The sequence below is a fragment of the Hemitrygon akajei genome, chromosome 6 (assembly GCF_048418815.1).
Source record: "Hemitrygon akajei chromosome 6, sHemAka1.3, whole genome shotgun sequence".
In the NCBI taxonomy this organism is placed as follows: domain Eukaryota; kingdom Metazoa; phylum Chordata; class Chondrichthyes; order Myliobatiformes; family Dasyatidae; genus Hemitrygon; species Hemitrygon akajei.
Window position 1 is genome coordinate 144,234,344 of NC_133129.1, and position 15,043 is coordinate 144,249,386.

Genomic DNA, 15,043 nt, shown 5'->3' on the forward strand with positions numbered 1-15,043 from the left:
GTGGCACTAGCAGGAAATAGCCTCCAGTTTATTATGACTTTCTGTTTCTTGGCTGAAAATAATCTTCTCATTGTTACTGGCCCTTTAATTCCATGCACCTCAATTTCGCCAGTCAGGCTTTTTAGTGGAACTTTATCAAATGCCTTCTAGAAGTCCATGTAAGAAACAGAAGCAGGAGTAATTATCCCCTTGTGCCTGATCTGTCATTCAGTAAGGTAAGGACAGATCTTTAGCCTCACTGCTGCTTTCCTCTGATAAACACATCTGCATGCTTCTCATTAATATCCAAAAAAACTCCACTGATCTCTGTGTTAAGTATACTCAGTGGCTGATCCTCTACTGTCATCTAAATTCTAAAACTGACCACTCTCTTTGGGAAGAAGTTTCTTCTGAATGGCATTTAACTGAAGGTTCTGGAAACAATGAGAGGAAAAGACAACACTACAGCTACACTGACAAGCTCTGCGGGAGTATATTCCACTGAAATCACATTTAATATTTCTAGACCACACATGTTTAGGCACAGGCATCTACTAGTAAATTGGTAAATTGATTTATTGTTCTCTCATATACTGAGGAACTGTGAAAAACATTGTTTTGCATGGTATCTATTCAGATTATTTCGCCACATAGAAACATAGAAAATAGGTGCAGGAGTAGTCCATTTGGCCCTTCGAGCCTGCACCACCATTCAGTATAATCATGGCTGATCATCCAACTCAGAACCCTGTACCTGCTTTCTCTCCATACCCCCTGATCCCTTTAGCCACAAGGGCTATATCTAACTTCCTCTTAAATATAGCCAATGAACCGGCTTCAACTGTTTCCTGTGGCAGAGAATTCCACAGATTCACCACTCTCTATGTGAAGAAGTTTTTCCTCATCTCGGTCCTAAAAGGCTTCCCCTTTACCCTTAAACTGTGACCCCTCATTCTGGACTTCCCCAACATCAGTGCATTGAGGTAGGATAATGGAAAGCAATAACAGGACACAGAATTAAATGTTACAGTTACAGAGAAAGAGCAGTGCAAATGGATAATAAGGTGGAAGGCCATAGTAAGGTAGATTGTGAGGTCAAGTGTGTAGTTTGTCATACCATTCAATAGTCTTTTAAAGGTGTCCTTGAGCTTGCTTTCTTATCTTCTGCCCAATGGGATAGGGGAGAAGACTGTGGTGGGTGTGATCATTGATTATGGTGGCTGCTTCACCAAAGTGCTCTCCTCTGTTATTTCATCAAATGTCCAGTCATTCGTTGATAAGAGAGTCAACAAATCTGTGCTGACAATCTTTTATCAATGAAAGCTATCATTATTGTTTAAAATGATTATTGCCTCCAAACTTTGTATACAATTGAAGTTACAATGACTGGCTTGTAGTTGTATTCCATCTTTTTTTTAAAAAAAGCTGTGTAATATTTGCCATTTTCCAGTCCTCTTGCAAATCTTTTGTATTTAAGAAGGACTGAAAAATTATGGAAAGCCTTTTTATAATGTCTACATGCACCTTGTACAAACAGAGAAAGTCTGCTTCTGTTCATTTATTTATTTAGTGATACAGCTTAGAACAGGCCCTTCCAGCCCTCTGAGCTGTGGCACCCAGCAATCCCCTGATTTAACCCTAGCCTAATCACTGGAGAATTTACAATGACTAATTAACCTACTAACTGGTACATCTTCGGGATGTGAGAGGAAACTGGGGCAGCCACAGGAAACCCACAAAAACATGGGAAAGAACATATAAACTTGCTTACAGGAGACACTCTGAACTCTAGAGCTGTAATAGCGTTGGCCTAATCACTGCACCACCGTACCGTGGAACAGGTGTGCTCTCTACAAAATTAAGGGAAATATTTACTCTAAGAACTACATATAAATGAAAACTTGGCAGTCTGAGCAAGACGGTGGTGCAGTCAGATAAGTGCCACCCATGAAATAACAACAAAGCAAGTAGATCTTGATCCAGATTCTTTAAGGGTGTTTATTGGCACAAGTCTGAACATACCTGATGCTACATGAGCTCAGAAGACTTTGAGCCAATGAGTGCTTGGTTGAAGACTGTCTGGGAACATCAGAAGCAATAAGAATCTGGAGAGGGCATAGTTTCAAACAGCTGAAAATTACCTATAGTCCAAACTACGTTGCAGCACCTAAGGTATTCTGATATTCACAGATGTCACGGGACTGACTGTAACTTTGATCAAAAACACAAACTTTAAAGAATAAAGATAAGCAGTTTCAGAAGCATCCACCTCAGTCTTGGATATCAGATATCAAACTGTTCATAAGAATGGAAAAGGAATAAAAGGGCGATAGAGAGAAAAATGTCAATTTTCCATCATGGCAGAACACAATTCCGTGTTTATAAGTCCCCATATCTCTGCAGTGGGCCCCAGGGAACAAAACAAAAACAATCCTTTGCCCAAAAGTGAAAACAATAATTGATCACAGGATAGAATGTTTCTGTCATCTAATGTGAAACATAACCATGGGCCATCTGTTCTGACACATCCCAGCAACACAATGCTGCAGATTTCACTGAGAAAGCAGAAAGCATATGTGAACAATTCCTGGATTAGCGAATGCCAAAAATTGGAAAATATCATACTGAGCTTAGATTTCACTCATGAGCCCTAAAGCAAGCAGTGACAACCAAGTATATCCCTATCTATATGTTAAAGTAACAGTGGATATCATGGAAGGTGCTCTTCTTCAGGTCATTTTCGCAATAAAAGACTAGGTCCTGCAGCAGTTTATCTGCTGGTGATGTCTTCATCCATGACTTTATTACTGCTACATTTGACTATTCTGTCACAATGCTGGCCAGCTTTGTTCTCCTACTTCAAATCTATTATACAGAACTTTGCTGGCTGCGTCCCACCTGACAGCATCTAATTCACTCGTCAATCACACTGTGCTCGCTGATCTACACTGACACAAGATTAAACAATAGCTCAACGTTTTCATCTTTGTTTTCAAAACTATTCATGCCCTCTTCTCTCCATAACTCTTTAACTTCCTCCAGCTGTACAATCCTCTGAAATATTTGTGGTCTTGAGGTCCTGACCTCACAAAATTCCCTGATACTTATTGTTCACCTATCTCTTCAGCTGCTAGTCTTTTAATTGGAACTCTCTCCCTAAAGTTCTCAGCCTCCTTTTCCTTTTACTAGACATGGCTTGGTGTCAAACTCCTTCTTGATAACACTCCTGAAAGTGTCTAGGGATGCTTTACTACATTAGGCACTGCATATAAATACAAGATTTTGTTCCCGTATTGTAATGGGACCATATTCTAAAGCAGAGGCTGCCAACAAAGTTTCCACTTTACGTCTACAAGATGGATTCAGGAATTCGAATTGCTTAAACTGGGCAGTGAAATTCAAGGAAGAGGATTAGAGACTGCAGAAATGAGTGAAGAAAACATGGCAAAAAAAAGTATTTGAAACAACTGCAAACATGAAAGATGCATTTTGAAGCTTATTAAGTAAAGGAAAACGGTAAAATTATGAGCTATAATTGGACCTAAGTCATACAAAGCCATGTTTAGTGCTCATGTCAGATCTTAATTCAAGTCTTGTATCCTGTACAATGATACAGGAAAACTGCAGAGAGTATCCACGAGAATTATTACTTCCTGAGAATTTTGTTATACGAAATCTTAGAGTAAATTAGATGTCATAATTTGTGAAGAAAATATTGGAGAAGTAAACATCAGCATAGAAAGACGGAAAGAGAAAACTTATCTTTAAAAAATCTGTGAGCATTGAAATTAGCAATGCATATTGGGAAATCTTTATTTTCACACAGGAGGGTGACTAACAATTGAAATGATTTCCACAACAGAGTAGTTGAAGGAAAATCTTGAAATCATTTAACAACCTCCTGGATGCATGTATGAAATTTGGAATCACTGAATAGTTTTCCTCATCAAAGTTATCTAGTGATCAGATATTTACTAATGATACTTCAAAACATTCCACACTGTAGCAAGCACATGATAGACGGCCACCCCAATTTTCCAACCTGTCAGAGTAATGTGATTGAACTTGTTAGATTTTGCCAATTGTAACAAATGCATGGCAGAGGACAGCAATTGTCAGTTCAGAAGAGGCTTGATCTGTTGTAGAAAGTGTAAGCAACTTGTGAACACCAAAGAGTTATGTCATTGATAAAGCATCTAGAGCAACCAGGAAAAGGGAAGAGAGAGTAGATGGATAGCAGTTTTTTTTAGCTGGAAGTGGGCTGAATGGTCCACTGTAGTGTAAATTTAAATCTTTCTGTATGCTAGAATAAAATCACAAACAATTCATAACCTTTTTTTTTGTGCATGACACCACCAACCCAAGGTCAATGATAAACTGCAAAGTAGAAATGGTATCAGGTTCTTTTTACACTTCGGCTTCTTGACAGTACCAAACAATCAGCAGAAAAGTTACAGTATTTCAGTTTTTAAAAAAAACATCAGGAACTTTCTGATATAGCCATATTCCAAATCATAACAGCATTCCAGAATCTTAAACAACCTTGAAGTTCAGTAATATGCAAAACACACTGGAGTTTATTCCCCTTTTTCTTTTTTCCATGGCCTTCTGTTCTCTCCTATTGGACTCCCCCTTCTCTAGTCCTGTATCTCTTACACCAATCAACTTCCCAGTTCTTTACTTCATCCCACTCCTTCCCAGTTTCACCTATCACCTTGCATTTCTCTCTCCTGTCCCTCAACTTTTAAATCTACTCTTCATTTCTTTTTTCCTCCAGTCCTGCCGAAGGGTTTCAGCAGGAAATGTCGACTGCACTTTTGTTTCCCCATAGATGCTGCCTGGCCTGCTGAGTTCCTCCAGCTTTTTGTGAGCACAGAGTCTAATTTCTTTAACACTGATGATGTAATCAAACTATCAGTGAAGAAGTATTTGACTGACTGTACCAAACCCACTAACGAATTAGATTGATTACGTAAGTTTAATCATTTTGCTTTGATCATGTGAGAAACTGGGCAAATAATAGACTATCACGAGTTGGTCAACTTGGGATCTTCTGGATTTCAAATAACAAAACTCTGATTAAAAGGTCTTGTGATGAATGAAAATGAAGTTGCTTTAAGACCACCCAGTAGCGTGATAAAAACATCCTTAAATAAATTAATATAATTAAGAGCTACAAACTGCAAGAACTAACTTGGAAATGCAGGCGTAACAATTAAAAATGCTTTACTCATCCTGACTTAGAATTGGTGTTTCCTTTGAGGAGCTGATTGGCGATAAGGCACATGGAGGTCAGTGGAGTCTATCACAACAGAAGTCTTATGCATGAAGTACAAAATTACAGATACATTAATTTACATATTATAATAGCTGAAAATAAATGACACCATTTTTCAAAAAAATTGGGGTAACATAAAAGAAAACAGATTTTGTAGAATTTTCTGCCGACTGCAATCTCCAAATAACATAGTGATCTAATATATAAGATATTTTATTTTCTGAGAAAAGCTGAGAGCAAACAAAATTCCTAAACGATTTTTAGGCATTAATTACACAGCATGAGACACTATAAGTTATTTCATTATACATAATATACCTTACTACAAAATCAAATAATAGATCTCTAGGCTATAATTAGGGAGAATTGAGATTTAACAATGAAACCTTAATAACATAATTGAACCGTAGCTAATATAACTGTACTTCCATTAAAGGGTATGATCATAACTCACAATGTAACTATTCTTTAGGTACAGGCACAATTCATCTTTCAAAGTATAGCAGCAGATTGTTGGTACCAACGCTTAGTTTAGCACAAGTTCTTCATGTGATGCCACTGTGTCAGGATTGCTCATAGATGCAAAAGGGCCAACTTTATTGCAATTGATTATGAAGTTACTGAAATCATCAGATGGAGCTTTGGACAAAAAGTATAGCTGTCCAGCTTACTTGTTTTCTTATGTCAACTGATATAGAACATCACTATAATGGCCAGCATTGATGCCTATTCTTTGAGTAGACCAAAAGAGCACAAGAGATAGGAGTAGAATTAGGCCATTTAGCCCATTACACCTGCTCTGCCATTTCAACATGCTGATACATCTTTGCTGTCAACCCTATTCTGCTGCTGTCTTCTATAAACTTTAACACCTTAACTAATCAAGAACATATCAACCTCTGCCTTAAATACATCCAAAAACCTGGCCTCCACAGCTGCCTGAGGCAATAAATTCAACACATTCACCACCCTTTAGCTAAAGAAATTATGCCTCATCTCCATTCCAAATGGAGATCCCCAATTCTGAGGCTATGCCCTCAGGTCCTAGACTGCCCTATTTTAGGAAGTATCTTCTCCATATTGACTTACCAACAGCCACCTAGAAAAGGCTCCCTTTATTCCCACACTTTGCCTCTTACCAATCAACCAGTTCCTTATCTATGCTAGTATCTATCTGTAATATAATGGGTTCTTATATAAGCAGCCTCATGTGCAGCAGCTTGTCAAAGGCCTTCTGAAAATTCACCTACACAACATCCAGCGATTCTCCTTTGACTATCCTGGTTATCCTGGTTTTTCAAAGCATTCCAATAGATACGTCAGTCAAAAAATTTCCCTTAAGGAAACCATGATGATTTTGGCCTATTTTATCATGTGTTTCCAAGTAACCTAAGACCTCATCCTTAGCAATCGACTCCATCATCTTCTCATTTACTGAGGTCAGACCAACTGGCCTATAATTTCCTTTCATCTGCCTCCCTCTCTTCTTGAAGAGCAGAGTGACATTTGCAATTTTCCAGCCCTCCTGACCCATGTCAGAGTTTGGTGATTCTTGGAAGATCATTACCAGTGCCTCCACAACCTCCTCAGCAACCACTTTCAGACTTATCTACTTTCAGTCCTTTCAGCTTCCGAAGCACCTGCTCTTAGTCATATGTCCCTGGTAATAACAAATGCATTCAATTCTTGCCCCTGACACCCTCAAAATTCTGGCAAATTGTAGAGTCTTGCACAGTGAGGACGGACGTAAGGTACTTATTTAGTTTATCCGCCACTTCTTTGTCCCCCGTTACTACCTCTCCAGTGTCATTTCCCAGCTATCCAATATCTACTGTCGCCTCTGGTTTACTCTTTATATATCTGAAAAAATATTTGGTATCTGCTCTGATATTATTGGCCAGCTTACCATCATATTTCATCTTTTCCCTCCTTATGGCTTTTTTAGTTGCCTGCTGTTATTAAAAGTTTTCTAATCCTCTACCTTCCCACCAATTTTTGTTCTATTATATGCCCTCTCTTTTGCTTTTATGTTGTTTTTGACTTCCCTTGTCAGCCATGGTTGCATCATCCTGTCGTTAGAGTACTTCTTCTTAGGGATGTATCTTCCTGGGCCTCCTGAATTTCTCCCAAAAACTCCAGCCATTGCTGTTCTGCCATCATCGCTGCTAGTGTTCACTTCCAATCAATTTTGGCCAGCTCCTCTCCAATGCCTCTATAATTCCTTTTACTCCACTGTAATACTGATACATGTGACTTTAGCTTCTCCCTCTTATATTGCAGGGTGAAGTCCATCATATTATGATCACCATCTTTGAAGGGTTCCCTTACCTCTTGAGCCACTCAAGAGCCATTCCTTGTGTTGAGCACAGTAGTCAGTGACAACAAGGGAACAACAATATATTTCCGAGGCAGGTGGTTTGTAAAGTAGGAATGGCGGTATTATGGAGTCTTTCCATGTGGTGAAGAATGTGAGTTTTGAATCTATATCAAAGAAACCCTGGTGAGCAGATGCAATGCATCTTGTAGATAGTGCACACTGCACTTATGGTGTATGGGTGGCAGAGGAAATTATATTCAAGTGGGTTACTTTCTCTTATATGTTGCCATCTGGTGTTATTGAATCTGCACTCATCCAGTAAGGTGGATTGTTTTCCACCATATCCTTGACATATCACCTACTTTGTGAAAAGGTGTCAGGGAGTCAGAACAGGAAGGTCAGTCATTGCAGAATATCCAACCTCCTGTGCACTAAGTATAGTTCCAATTCAGGAACATGTGTGCATGTGGAAGATCCAGCAATCCTTACAAACAATGCACACTGATTTGTTCAGGATGTGACAACGCAGAAAATTAAAAGTCCTGTCCATGCCTCTGCATTTGATCCCCACTAACTTCTCAGTGCACTACTTGATCAAACTTCAGTTAGTCACCTTCACTGGACCTCTAAAATTAAACACTTCAGCCCATTTTTAGAATACGGCTGTTATGAGGTTTTGTCTCTCAAGTGCTTTATGCAAAACGCAAGCTGAGATTCAGCGAACAGGCTAGTGCAGCGTATGAGTTGCTCAGAAGCTCTGTTGATACACCACCCATTACTTCGATAATGATTGGGAGATGGTAACAGGCCAGATAACAAATGTTATGCTCTTTGACAGCAGGGCACATTGACAGAAATTTTAGCTGATCTCCATAGGTTGGTGTTGGTACAGTTCTCCAAAGCTGGTGTGCTTCCTTTGTCATGGTATCAACATGGTTGAATCAAGACAGGCTATTGGTGAGGTTCAATCCTAGAAACATAAAGGTCTCTCCTCACTTGAGCTCAGCACGGTTGATGTAGGCAGGAACCTGCATACAGCCCTCCCCCTCCATCCCCCCCCCCCCCCCCCCCACCTTTCCTGAGTTAATGACCAGCTCTTTTGTTTTGCTGATATTGAGGGAAAGTCGTCATGACACCCTGTCATTCAGCTCTCTATCTCCTTCCTGTATTCTTCTTAACATTCTTTGCGATCTGGCTTACTGCTGTAGTAACATCTGCAGCTGTGTAGATGGAGCTAGAAGAGAATCTGGCCATACAGCAATGAGTTACAGGGAGCAGAATAGTGGATCAAGGATGTAGCTTTGTGGACCACCAGTATAGCATGTGATAGTGGGATCATCAGTGAAAGGCATCTACTGTTGGCACCTTGGATGAATATTGTTACAAATATTTCAGCCTTGACATTAGCAATCATACAGTACACTCCACAATTGCTCAAGATGGGGATGTTCATGCCGAAAATTATTCTTCAGGCATGTAAATATCTACTAGTACATACAACTGGGTATGGCTGGAATTGATCTAATCTGTACTTTGCAGGCTTGCTATGCTCTGTTTACAATATACTGGTTCATCCACAGAGTAGGTTTGTTATCCTGTACTGAGGTTGTACCAGGATAACAGTTCATTCCTACTGTACCTGTCAAACTGTGCTATATTATTCATTGAATTCATGTAGTTCTCTGATTTTATTGTATTGGTTAGGTAGAGGAAAATGTTGGCCCATCAAGTTACAGATACTGGTTTATTAAATTTTTGCTGATGCTGAAGCCCTACTATGTCTCAATAATGCTCGCCTTCTAAATGGTAGATTTGTTTTGATTGGTGGCATTGCCAGGAAACACAGAGAGATTGCCCTCAGAGTGAAGGCGGGACTTTGTTTCCACAAGTATTCAGCTGTGGTCACTCCTACTGATATTGTTATGGATAGATAGATCCATTACAGATATATAGTTGAATATGAAGTCTAGTAAATCATTTTCTTTCTGTTAGTTTTCTCACTACTTGCGGCAAGACCTGTTTAATAGCTCTGTTCTTCAGATCTTGACAGTTTGATCAATGGTGGGATTAGCAACCATTCCTAGTCAACCTCCTCATCCAGAATATCCCGTTACTCTCAGAGGTTCTCACCCGTGGCCTCCAATGTGGAGGAGTACAGATTTTCTAGATATGATAGGGAATAGGTTCTAATCGGAAGTTAAGCAGAAATTTGATAGGGGAGGGAACAATCGGTTCCTGAAACGTTGCATGAGTGTCTTCAGGCTCCTGTACCTCCTTCTTGATGGTAACAATGAGAAGAGGGCATGTCCTGGGTGATGGAGGTCCTTAATGAAGAGCACTAATATACTACATGAGTGACAAAGCAGATGACATCATGGGTGGATTAGGACTGACAGATGTTCAGAACAAGGAATGCAAAACAGTTCAGGACAAATTCAGAGATTATTTCACAGGAAAGAGAAATCTGATATATGAGAGGGCAGAGTTCAACTCCAGAAAACAGGAGCCAGATGAAATTGTAAATGATTTCATTACAGCATTGTATGCCCTGTCAGACAACCGTGTATGTGAAATCTGAGAGATGGGTTCATTAGAGACAGGATTGTTGTCCGTCTACTGGACACCAAATTGTCAGAGAGACTTCAGTTGCAGACAAATCTCACACTAGAGAAAGCTATTACTAAGGTCAAGCAGAGTGAGTATGTTCATCAGCAGCAGGCAGAACTCAGACAAGAAAACAACGCTAAGGTAATGCAAGAAGCTGTACAAAAAGAAAGGCACCAACAAGGTGCAGTCAGAAAGACTACAGAAAGAGGTAGAGCTCAGTTCAAACAAAACAGAGAAGTGAAACAAAGAGCAGGTAACACGTCCAACTGCAGGACATGCAGCAAGTCTCCACTCCATGTCAAAGAACTCTGCCCAGCAAAAGAAGTGAAATGCTACCAGTGCAATAGAGTTGGCCATTATAAAAGCCAGTGTCACTCAATAAGTTCTTCAGGAGGTCAAAGAAGACCATGATTCATCTGGAGAGAGAGCTTTCCTTGGGGCTCTAGATTCAAATAGACAAGGCAGGTGTACCATGGCTCAGTTGCAAAATGAGGCAGTGATGTTCATAATGGACACTGGGGCAGATATCACAGTCATCTCTGAATGTCTGTTCACAAAACTGGTGAAGAAAATGGGCATTATGCTAAACCCAATAAAGAAAGTGCTCATGGGGCCAGGGAAACATAAGGTCAGTGTGAAAGGAATGTTTACTACTTTCATCTGTAAAAATGAGAAACAGTTAAAAGATGATTCAGAAGCTCTTCTCACTACTACTGGGAAGACATGCCATCAAATAACTGAACCTCATTGCAAGGCTGGGTTCACTAAACAATGTCCAGTGGAAAGAGGAGTACCTGGAGTTGTTCACAGGACTGGGCGTACTGACAGAGGAGTACCTTATCCAACTGAGGCCAGGGGTGAGGCCCCCCCCACCCCCGACCACAGCGGGGCATATACCAGTCCCATTGATGAACAAAGTCACATCGTAACTAGAGTGAAGAGACCTACTGACCGATAAGCAGGCATTGTTCTTGTTTCTAAGCCAGGTTGTACAATAAGGATCTGTGTTGATCTAACGAAGTTTAATAACACAATGGGGTGGGAGAAGTTTATTCTGCCCTCTGTGGAGCACACATTTGGCATGCTGTGTGGAACAAAGTTTTTCTGCAAACTAGATGGAAACTCAGGACTCTGGAAGATCCAGTTAGCTCCTGAGTCATAGCAGCTCACAACCTTTGTCACACCATATAGAGGCTATGCTTTCAATAGACTTCCTTTTGGCATCTCATCAGGCCTGAACTCTTTCAGATGAGGATGAACTGAATTTTGGAGGGACTGGAAGGTGTAGTCTGCCACATTGATGATAAATCCATCTTGGAACATGACAAAAGAGAGGAAGCTGTCTTGGAGAAAATGAAACAGGCTGGAATAACCCTGAACAAAAAGAAATGAAAATTTGCATTTCTGGAGGAGATGTTCTTAGGCCACCAACTGTCCTCAGCAGGAGTGCAACCAGATTCAGACAAGCTGGCAGGAGTTCAGAACACGGAGCAACCTACGAATGTATCGGAGATCTGCATTTTGCTTGGCATGGTAAAGTAGCTGGAAAAGTTCATTTCAGATTTGGTGGAGAAAACAAGGCCTCTTCTCTCAGAAAAAAAAAAGTTTGTACCTTGGATGCACTATAGGAGAAGTTATTCTTATCAATTAAAGCAGAGCCGATCTCTCCATCAACATTGGCATTCTTTGATCTGAGTAAAGCAACCAAGTTATCAGCAGATATCTCTTCCTTCAGTCTAGGGGGAATGCTCATGCAGTACTGGAGTGGTGTATGGAAACCGGCTCCAAAGCACTGACTCCAACTGAACAGCATTGCACCCAAATCAAAAAGGAGATGCTGGCTCTCTTGTGGGCTAGTGAATGTTTCAGTTGTTGTTGAAAGACACTAAATTCCTGCCTGAAACAGACCACAAGTATCTTGTCAGTATCCTCATCTTGAAATTCTTGGATGACATACCTCATCCTAGGAGGAAGAGCTAGGAATGATGGCCCCAGCCACTTCTGTACATTCAGGCTACTTCTTACAGTTTGTCCATGAAACTGTTTCTTCTTTTTTATGTCTTTCTTTACCCTTGAAGGTGGCTGGGGTTCTGTCAGGGTCCATGGTCTACAGCTACAGCTCAAACTACAGTTCTTCACAAGCAGCGGGTCTTAGGACTGGCTGGACAGCCCGGTGCTTTGCCATCTCCAGGAGTGGCCTGGAAGTAATGTGCATTCAAGGAGTGGCCCAGTAGACTCCCTAACTGGATCCTCACTGATTTCGGGAACTGAACCATCATGGGAGACTGAGTTATAGGGGCAGCAGAAGTATGCACTGTTTTCAGAAGACCCCTGTACTCGATTTCTCTCTCTACCTCTCTGTCTTATTGGGTTTCTTGTTTCCTGGATGTTTGTGAAGAGTAAGAATTTCAGTTTGTATACTGTATACATTCTCTGATATTAAATTTAATCTTCTTAACTGTTTGAACGACGCCTGCAAAGATTCAGAATGAGGCTTATGTGATTCTGTTATCACGTTGAACATATCCCCAGCAATTCGTTCACAACACCAGACACTGTCGATGATGCCATGCAGAAGTGAGTGGGTGATGGCTGACCCCACCCTCGTGGAAGATATCTACATTTGCTTAGCTCAGGTATGTAAAAGTTTCTCTGCATCACTGAGCAAACAGGACAAAATTCATAGTGATTTGAAAAAGGGCCAATTCTGCAGCAAGGTCATGAGAGCATGGATGGCCAGCAGTTCCAAAAGGAGCTCACAAACTCAGGTTTTACCGGTTTGAAAGAGACACTCTCACCATTTTTGATGGTTAACTCAGCAAGGGCTCTAGGGTTGTCATTCCTGCTTCTATGCGCACCACAAACATCAGTCAAATCCACCAAGGACAAAAAGGCATGGAAAAGTGTCACCTAAAAGCAAGGTAATCCATGTGCTGGCCTGGTCTGAGCACACAACTGGGAGATTACGTAAAGCTATGTGAAGCATGCAGGAAACTACATAAAAATCATGCTGAACCTCTCTGTCCCACAGAATTCCCAGACTGTCCATGGCAAATTACAGGCACAGACATTTTTGAGCTGAAAAGAGACAAACATCTTCTCACTGTGGATTACTACTCATGTTGAGGTGTCCAAGCTGTCCTCTACATCCTCAACAGCAGCTATACAGCATCTGAGAGCTGTATTCACCCACCATGGAATACCAGAGACATCTATGTCAGACAGCGATCCACGATTCAGCTGCCCAGAATACAAAGCCTTTGCGAGGGACTATGAGTTTAAACACCAGACAGGCAGTCCACAGTACCCACAGGAAAATGGAGAAGTGGAAAGAGCAGTGCAAACTGTTAAGAGTCTCCTACTGAAGGCAAAATACCCCTAGAAAGCGCTGCTAGCTTATCGCTCCACACCTCTAGTGAATGGCTGCAGTCCATCAGAGCTGTCAATGGGCCGGAGACTGAGAACAAGCCTGCCTGTTCTTCCTTCCTGTCTCCTACCTCACTTACCAGGTGGAGACAAAGTGAGAAATTTTGAGACAACCTAGCGTGAGAAAATGAAGAGCGTGCATGATCTCAGACACAGAGCAAAACCTTTGTCACCAGCCAGGAGTGGTGAAGTTGTTTGAGTTTCAGACCAATTCACCAAAGAAACAATAGTCTGGCAGCATACACTATGATCGTGTGTGACCAGAACATCACAAGATGAAATCAGGCAGAATAGTGTATGCTCATGCAGCTTCAAAGACCACAAAAGGTAGAGAAAGAAATAGAGCAGAACCACTTACCTGAGGTGGGCACACCTGCTCAAGAATCTCCAACCACAGAGCTATACTCCATACCCTAACAGTGACTAAAGATGCAGAATAATCCTCTCACTTTGTTGGAGTGCTCAGGTAGTCTACACTGACCTCATTAGCTTTAGTGTTTTTTGGAAAGAGTTCTAATGTTGAAAACATTTCACAAAATGAGACTTTCTTTAAAAAAATGGCAAAAGAAAAGGAGAAAATAAAGGGCAAGGTAGATGATTATAAGCAAAGAGTAAGACAGTTATAATGTTGGCAATTTGTTTTTATGTTTGTGTAAGGAGCATAATTTATGTGCCGTGGGTGAAGTGAACTGAATCACTCCATTTCAGTGACTATGATTTCAATGTCAAGAAGTACATACTTGGTTTTCTTTTTCTATTCATGAAAAGGAGATGTGGTAGTTAGTAGTGTTATTCTGATGCCACTCAGTTAGCCACCCCCACATGGGAGGGGTTCACACACTGTACAAGCAGGGTGGTCTATAAAGTTCAGTTGAATATCCTGTATGCTGGCATTATCCCTCAATAATGAACACAACATAATCAATAAACACCAGCCTGATGCAATTACTATTGTCCAGGTGACGCAAGACCAAGTGGTGAGCAAGTGAACGCGAGGAAATCTGCAGATGCTGGAAATTCAAGCAACATACACAAAATGCTGGTGGAACGTGACAAGCCAGGCAGCATCTATAGGGAGAAGCGCTGTCGACGTTTCGGGCCGAGACCTTGGCCCGAAATGTCGACAGCGCTTCTCCCTATAGATGCTGCCTGGCCTGTCGCGTTCCACCAGCATTTTGTGTATGTGGTGAGCAAGTGAGACTGCATCCATTATAGACCTATTGTTGTGTATGTGGCCTGGCTACACAACAAAACTATTAATAAAAACGCTGGAGGAGGAAGCTAAGTTTCATGGTTCTTTACTGGCAGAAACCGAACTCAGCACACACGTACAGATCAATACACACCTAATAGTGCATGCTCATTATGTGCCTAATAGCGCATTCAACAACGTGTTACTAAAACATAAAGCAGTCCCTTATTATACTGTAGGCTAT

General features: G+C 40.9%; 1 protein-coding gene across 2 annotated transcripts in view; it reads right to left on the reverse strand.

Moving 5' to 3' along the window:
* Positions 1 to 15,043, reverse strand: part of LOC140729555 (ethanolamine kinase 1-like) — a 422,765-nt gene that overhangs the window by 117,053 nt on the left and 290,669 nt on the right. The window lies entirely within an intron of this gene.